Raw genomic sequence first — 8,200 nt, forward strand, 5'->3', positions numbered from 1 at the left:
CTGTCCTCCACTCGTTACCTGTATTAATGGCACCTGTTTGAACTCGTTATCAATATAAAAGACACCTGTCCACAACCTCAAACAGTCACACTCCAAACTCCACTATGGCCAAGACCAAAGAGCTGTCAAAGGACACCAGAAACAAAATTGTAGACCTGCACCAGGCTGGGAAGACTGAATCTGCAATAGGCAAGCAGCTTGGTGTGAAGAAATCAACTGTGGGAGCAATTATTAGAAAATGGAAGACATACAAGACCACTGATAATCTCCCTTGATCTGGGGCTTCATGCAAGATCTCACCCCGTGGGGTCAAAATGATCACAAGAATGGTGAGCAAAAATCCCAGAACCACACGGGGGGGACCTGGTGAATGACCTGCAGAGAGCTGGGACCAAAGTAACAAAGGCTACCATCAGTAACACTACGCTGCCAGGGACTCAAATCCTGCAGTGCCAAACGTGTCCCCCTGCTTAAGCCAGTACATGTGCAGGCCCGTCTGAAGTTTGCTAGAGAGCATTTGGATGATCCAGAAGAGGATTGGGAGAATGTCATATGGTCAGATGAAAAAAAACTCTACTCGTCGTGTTTGGAGGACAAAGAATGCTGAGTTGCATCCAAAGAACTCCATACCTACTGTAAAGCATGGGGGTGGAAACATCATGCTTTGGGGCTGTTTTTCTGCAAAGGGACCAGGACGACTGATCCGTGTAAAGGAAAGCATGAATGGGGCCATGTATCGTCAGATTTTGAGTGAAAACCTCCCATCAGCAAGGGCATTGAAGATGAAATGTGGCTGAGTCTTTCAGCATGACAATGATCCCAAACACACCGCCCGGGTAACAAAGGAGTTGCTTCGTAAGAAGCATTTCAAGGTCCTGGAGTGGCCTAGCCAGTCTCCAGATCTCAACCCCATAGAAAATCTTTGGAGGGAGTTGAAAGTTCGTGTTGCCCAGCGACAGCCCCAAAACATCACTGCTCTAGAGGAGATCTGCATGGAGGAATGGGCCAAAATACCAGCAACAGTGTGTGAAAACCTTGTGAAGACTTACAGAAAACGTTTGACCTCTGTCATTGCCAACAAAGGGTATATAACAAAGTATTGAGATGAACTTTTGTTATTGACCAAATACTTTTTTCCACCATAATTTGCAAATAAATTCTTCAAAAATCAGACAATGTGATTTTCTGGATTTTTTTTCCTCATTTTGTCTCTCATAGTTGAGGTATACCTATGATGAAAATTACAGGTCTCTGTCATCTTTTTAAGTGGGAGAACTTGCACAATTGGTGGCTGACTAAAAACTTTTTTGCCCCACTGTAGGTGAGGGTAGGAACGTAGATCGACTGGTAAACTGAGAGCTTTGCCTTGCGGCTCAGCTTCTTTTTCACCATGACAGACCGATGCCGCACCGATCCACCTGTCGATCTCCCGCTCTATTCTTCTCTCACTCATGAACAAGATCCCGAGATACTTGAACTCCTCCACTTGGGGCAGGATCTCACTCCCAACACTGAGAGGGCATTCCACCCTTTTTTCGGCTGAGGACCATGGTCTCGGATTTGGAGGTGCTGATTCCCATCCCAGCCGCTTCACACTCGGCTGCGAACCGATCTAGAGAGAGCTGAAGATTACGGCCTGATGAAGCAAACAGGACAACATCATCTGCAAAAAGCAGTGACCCAATCCTGAGTCCACCAAACCGGACCCCCTCAACGCCCTGGCTGCGCCTAGAAATTCTGTCCATAAAAGTTATGAACAGAATCGGTGACAAAGGGCAGCCCTGGCGGAGTCCAACTGTCACTGGAAACGGGTTTGACTTACTGCCGGCAATGCGGACCAAGTTCTGATACCGGTTGTACAGGGACCGAACAGCCCTTATCAGGGGGTCCGGTACCCCATACTCTCGGAGTAACCCCACAGGATTCCCCGAGGGACACGGTCGAACGCCTTTTCCAAGTCCACAAAACACATGTAGACTGGTTGGGCAAACTCCCATGCACCCTCCAAGACCCTGCTAATGGTGTAGAGCTGGTCCAGTGTTCCACAACCAGGACGAAAACCATACTGTTCCTCCTGAATCCAAGGTTCGACTATCCGATGGACCCTCCTCTCCAGGACCCCCGAACAGACTTTTCCATGGAGGCTGAGGAGTGTGATCCCTCTGTAGTTGGAACACACCCTCCGGTCCCCCTTCTTAAAGAGGGAGACCACCCCAGTCTGCCAATCCAGAGGCACTGTCCCTGATGTCCATGCGATGTTGCAGAGGCGTGTCAACCAGGACAGTCCTACAACATCCAGAGCCTTGAGGAACTCTGGACGTATCTCATCAGTTTTTTGACCACTTCGGTGACCTCAGTCCCAGAGATGGGGGAGCCCACCTCCGAGTCCCCAGGCTCTGCTTCCTCATTGGAAGGCATGTTAGTGGGATTGAGGAGATCTTCGAAATACTCCCCCCACCAACCCACAACGTCCCGAGTCAAGGTCAGCAGCGCACCATTCCCACCATATACAGTGTTGACACTGCACTGATTCCCTCTCCTGAGACGCCGGATGGTGGACCAGAATCTCCTCAAAGCCGTCCAAAAGTCGTTCTCCATGGCCTCCCCAAACGCCTCCCACGCCTGAGTTTTTGCCTCAGCAACCACCAAAGCCGCATTCTGCTTGGCCTGCCGGTACATATCAGCTGCCTCCAGAGTCACACAGGACAAAAAGGTCCTGTAGGACTCCTTTAGCTTGACGGCATCCCTCACCGCCGGTGTCCACCAACGGGTTCGGGGATTGCCACCACGACAGGCACCGACCACCTTACGGCCACAGCTCCGGTCAGCCGCCTCAACAATAGAGGCACGGAACATGGCCCATTCGGACTCTATGTCCCCCACCTCCTTCGGGATGTGGTCGAAGTTCTGCCGGAGGTGGGAGTTGAAGCTACTTCTGACAGGGGACTCTGCCAGACGTTCCCAGCAGATCCTCACAACACATTTGGGCCTACCAGGCCTGACCGGCATCCTCCCCCACCATCGAAGCCCACTCCCCACCAGGTGGTGATCAGTTGACAGCTCCGCCCCTCTCTTCACCCGAGTGTCCAAGACATGTGGCCGCAGGTCCGATGACACGACCACAAAGTCGATCATCGAACTGAGGCCTAAGGTGTCCTGGTGCCAAGTGCACATATGAACACCCCTATGCTTGAACATGGTGTTCGTTATGGACAATCCGTGATGAGCACAGAAGTCCAATAACAAAACGCCACTCGGGTTCAGATTGGGGGGGGGCATTCCTCCCAATCACGCCCTTCCAGGTCTCACTGTCAGCAGTATGAGGGAGTCCCCAGAAGGTATGCCCTCTAGCACCCCCTCCAGGGACTCCAAAAAGGATGGGTACTCCAAACTGCTGTTTGGCGCATATGCACAAACAACAGTTAGGACCCGTCCCCCCACCCGAAGGCAGAGGGAGGCTACCCTCACGTCCACCGAGGTAAACCCCAATGAACAGGCTCCAAGTCGGGGGGGGCAATAAGTATGCCCACACCCGCTCGGCGCCTGTCACCGGGGGCAATTCCAGAGTGGTAGAGAGTCCAGCCCCTCTCAAGGAGATTGGTTCCAGAGTCCAAGCTGTGCGTCGAGGTGAGCCAGACCATATCTAGCCGGAACCTCTCGACCTCACGCACTAGCTCAGGCTCCTTCCCCTTCAGAAAGGTGACATTTCACGTCCCAAGAGCCAGTTTCTGTAGCCGAGGATCAGAACGCCAAGGTCCCCGCCTTCGGCCACCACCGAACTCACACTGCACCCGACCTCCTTGGCCCCTCCCACGGGTGGTGAGCCCATGGGAAGGGGGACCAACGTTACCTGTTTTGGCTGTGCCTGGCCGAGCCCCATGGGTGCAGGCCTGGCCACCAGGCGCTCGCCATCGAGCCCCATCTCTAGGCCTGGTTCCAGAGGGGGGCCCCGGTGACCCGCGTCCGGGCAAGGGAAAACGTTGTCCAAAGGTTTGATTCATCATTGGAGGTTTGTTGAACCGCTCTTTGTCTCATACTTCACCTAGGACCAGTTTGCCTTGGGTGGCCCTACCAGCGGCATAAAGCCCCGGACAACAGAGCTCCTAGTATCATTGGGACACGCAAACCCCTCCACCACGATAAGGTGGCAGTTCAAGGAGGGGAATAATAATTCAGTTTAACTTGAAGAAAAATGTGTACACTTGCTTTTGCTGTGTGTATTTTTGGTAGTTTATATTTTTATCAACTTTTTATTGCCAATCAGCACAAAATACAGTATTTTGTTTTAACTTTTGTTTCAACATGAAAAGTATGTCGAGATAGAAAAAAGGGAAGTTTTCTTTTTTAGGAACTAATAGAAAATTTGAAGTTCATGCATAGATTTTATTATAAAGAAAAAATGGCCTTGCTAATAACAATTTGCAGGACATTACTTTCATTATGTTAACTGGTTACTGTAAGGCAAACGGGCATGATAAAACTCATTACTGTTAGGGCAAATTATATAAGGACACAACTTGAGTAGTCACCCAGAGTGAAGGGAGAATTGCATGGAGTGCGGGCAGAGGTAAAAAGGTCTTAGATAGAATTTGTACTATCATTCCACTAGATACAACAATGAAAATGGAGTAGAGCCAGCATTTTCACAGGCCATCATTTGGGCGGTGAGTGGTGGCTTCTAGTGAAACAAAATCATAAGGCTAAAAGTATTTAGGAGCATGAGCATGTTGTGCTGGGAGAAAAGCACTGATGAAGATGTGTTTACACTTAAAATAAATCCTTTTTTTTTTTTTTAATAAACAGTGATTGGTTAATGCCAAATAATTCTTTGTTTACATATACATGAGGAAACAGGAAAACTTACAATAAAAAATAAATTCATATGTTGTCATGTTAGGGTGTATAATAGAATATTTTACAAAATGTTCAACACTGGAGCTACAAACACATCCAACTCATTGTAACCCACCCATTTATGACAAAGAATGCCTGTAGAAATACTTTTATTTGGGATAAGCTCTGGCACCAACCCCAACCCCTCTCTACAGATTAAGTAGTTTGGGGGATGGGAATGAGAAACAGCTACCTATTTATTGCTCTTTGTTCCATATATAATTAAAAATTGCATCTCTTAAAATAACCATCTGGATGTCATTTATATGTACAGTACTGTGCAAAAGTTTTAGGCAGATGTGAAAAAATTCTGTAAACAAAGAATGCTTTCAAAAATGGAAGTGTTAAATCATTTATTTTCATCAATCAACAAAATGCAGTGAATGATTAAAAGAGAAATCTAAATCAATATTTGGTGTGACCACCCTTTGCCTTCAAAACAGCATCAATTCTTCTAGGTACACTTGCAGTTTTTGAAGGAACTCGGCTGGTAGGTTGTTCCAAATATCTTGGAGAACTAACCACAGATCTTCTGTGGATGTAGGCTTCCTCACGTCCTTCTGTCTCTTCATGTAATCTCAGACACACTCGATGATGTTGAGATCAGGGCTCTGTGGGGGCCATACCATCACTTCCAGGACTTATTGTTCTTCTTTACGCTGAAGATAGTTCTTAATGACTTTGGCTGTATGTTTGGGGTCATTGTCCTGCTGCAGAATAAATTTGTGGCCAATCATACACCTCCCTGATGGTATTGCACGATGGATAAGTATCTGCCTGTATTTCTCAGCATTGAGAACACCATTAATCCTGACCAAATCTCCAACACCATTTGCAGAAATGCAGCCCCAAATGGTCAAGGAACCTCCACTATGCTTCACTGTTGCCTGCAGACACTCATTATTGTACCGCTCTCCAGCCCTTCGATGAACAAACTGCCTTCTGCTACAGTCAAATATTTCAAATTTTGACTCATCAGTCCAGAGCACCTGCTGCCATTTTTCTGCACCCCAGTTCCTATGTTTTCGTGCATACTTGAGTCGCTTGGCCTTGTTTCCACGTCGGAGGTATGGCTTTTTGGCTGCAACTCTTCCATGAAGACCACTTCTGGCCAGACTTCTCCGGACAGTAGATGGGTGTACCTGGGTCCCACTGGTATGTGCCAGTTCTGCGCTGATGGCACTGCTGGACATCTTCCGATTTCGAAGGGTAATAAGCTTGATGTGTCTTTCATCTGCTGCACTAAGTTTCCTTGGCCGACCACTGCGTCTACGATCCTCAACGTTGCCCGTTTCTTTGTGCTTCTTCAAAAGAGCTTGAACAGCACATCTTGAAACCCCAGTCTGCTTTGAAATCTTTGTCTGGGAGAGACCTTGGTGATGCAGTGTAACTACCTTGTGTCTTGCTGCTGTGCTCAATCTTGCCATGACACGAAAGTGTCTTCCACAACATCACCTTGGTAGCAGAGTTTGGCTGTTCCTCACCCAGTTTTAAGCTTCCTACACAGCTGTTTCTGTTTCAGTTAATGACTGTGTTTCAACCTACGTGTGACATTGATGATCATTAGCACCTGTTTGGTATAATTGGTTGATCATACACCTGACTAGAATCCTACAAAATCCCTGACTTTGTGCAAGTGTATCTATAAGAATTGATGCTGGTTGGCAGGCAAAAGGTAGCAACACCAAATATTGATTTGATTTAAATTTTTCTTTAGTTCTCTCACTTTGCATTTTGTAAATTGATAACAATAAACAATCATTATTTATATTTCTGAAAGCATTCTTTGTTTACTGCATTTTTTCACACCTGCCTAAAACTTTAGCACAGTACTGTATATTTCAAACAATGTTTATGACAGAATATGTAGTTGTTGGTACTGAAGCCATCACGACCTGCTGTAGTAATTACTACCATAAAGCGACCATCCGATCAATCCGTTCAAGTCGAACGAGAGACGGACATTAAAACAAAGTCAAATCCTCATCCATTCGTGAATCCATCTTCTAAGTTCGCTTAATTGTTGGAGAAGTTGCGGGTAGGCTTGAACCAATACCAGTAAGCATCGATTATTTCGAATACTCTTAAGAATAACAAAGTATATTTTAGTTAAATACTTAGAATTACAGGCTTGAATGGAATTTCTCCAAAACCCACATTTGATCAAAAGTGGGGACCAATCATATAAAATACATCTGCTGATTACAGCCTTCTATATAATCGTCGCAAGGCTACTGTAAATGAATTTTTTTTTAGTTGAAAGAAAAGCGACCGTGTCTGCTAACCCCCGTCGCTGTAGGCGATTTTCTTTGTTGGCTTGCGTGCTTAACTGATAAACCACACTATATTGATTTTCTGGTGAGCTGTCAGAGATGTACATTATTGGAAAATTCTTGTACCCCTTGTATTTTTGTCTTGGTTTGATTTTAATGCAGACAAAATTATTATTAAAAATATTGTCTGTTGCTACTGTCTATAAATTGTTTTCACCAATCATTTATAAGAACCTCATGTCAATCATGTATGATCCCGTTAGTCAACCAGTTGTTTTCATTCTTTTGAAAGTAAAATTATAGGCGGAATTAAACATTTGAACCCCAACCCAGTGTTACGTACGCCCCAATCCAAAGGCCGTAACGAGGTCTACTTTGAAAAGTGGGTGGTGTTAGACGGGACTTTACCATATATTAGCATAGACATACCCAGGATTCCTGTGCTGCAAACGTTGCTTCAAAGATGAGCGTTACCACATGAACAGTAAAATTAATTTGGATAAAATAATTATATATGTTAGAAATTATATAAATGGACATTACTGGAAGATGTCCTCAATAAATATATAATATATAATATATATATATATATATATATATATATATATATATATATATATATATATATATATAAATAAATATAAAATATTGAAGGAAATACCACTTTGTACATGCTTACGTTTTCTGTTGAGGTGATCCAGTCGGGGCTTGTTTTATATTTTTTGCATAGTGGCAGTATCATAGTCAATGAGGTTTATCCGAGGCGCGATTATTGCTAGTTGGAAACTTTACCCAATTCTCCAGACGTGATGACTTGAAATACAGTCGTTATTTGTAATTATTGATATTCTCTACGGTGACTGATTTTTTTTTTACTTAAGTTTTTTTAATTAAAGATATTTATTTTAGTAAATCTATTATCACGTTGAAAAAATACCAAATTTTTTTGTTATATAATGTTGGGTCATTTTGTTATATAATTTGAGTAATTTATGGTTATTCAAACATAAGGAGATGATTTAATGTATGTTTTT

At 44.6% G+C, this 8,200-nt stretch overlaps 1 non-coding gene across 1 annotated transcript; it reads left to right on the forward strand.

Moving 5' to 3' along the window:
• The first annotated feature begins 7,884 nt into the window (after positions 1-7,884).
• LOC114651495 (U4 spliceosomal RNA) lies at positions 7,885-8,026 on the forward strand. Its single transcript, XR_003716192.1, has one exon. It is a non-coding gene; the product is annotated as a U4 spliceosomal RNA (small nuclear RNA).
• The last annotated feature ends 174 nt before the right edge of the window (positions 8,027-8,200 follow it).

Source organism: Erpetoichthys calabaricus, chromosome 4 (genome assembly GCF_900747795.2).
Source record: "Erpetoichthys calabaricus chromosome 4, fErpCal1.3, whole genome shotgun sequence".
Classification (NCBI taxonomy): domain Eukaryota; kingdom Metazoa; phylum Chordata; class Cladistia; order Polypteriformes; family Polypteridae; genus Erpetoichthys; species Erpetoichthys calabaricus.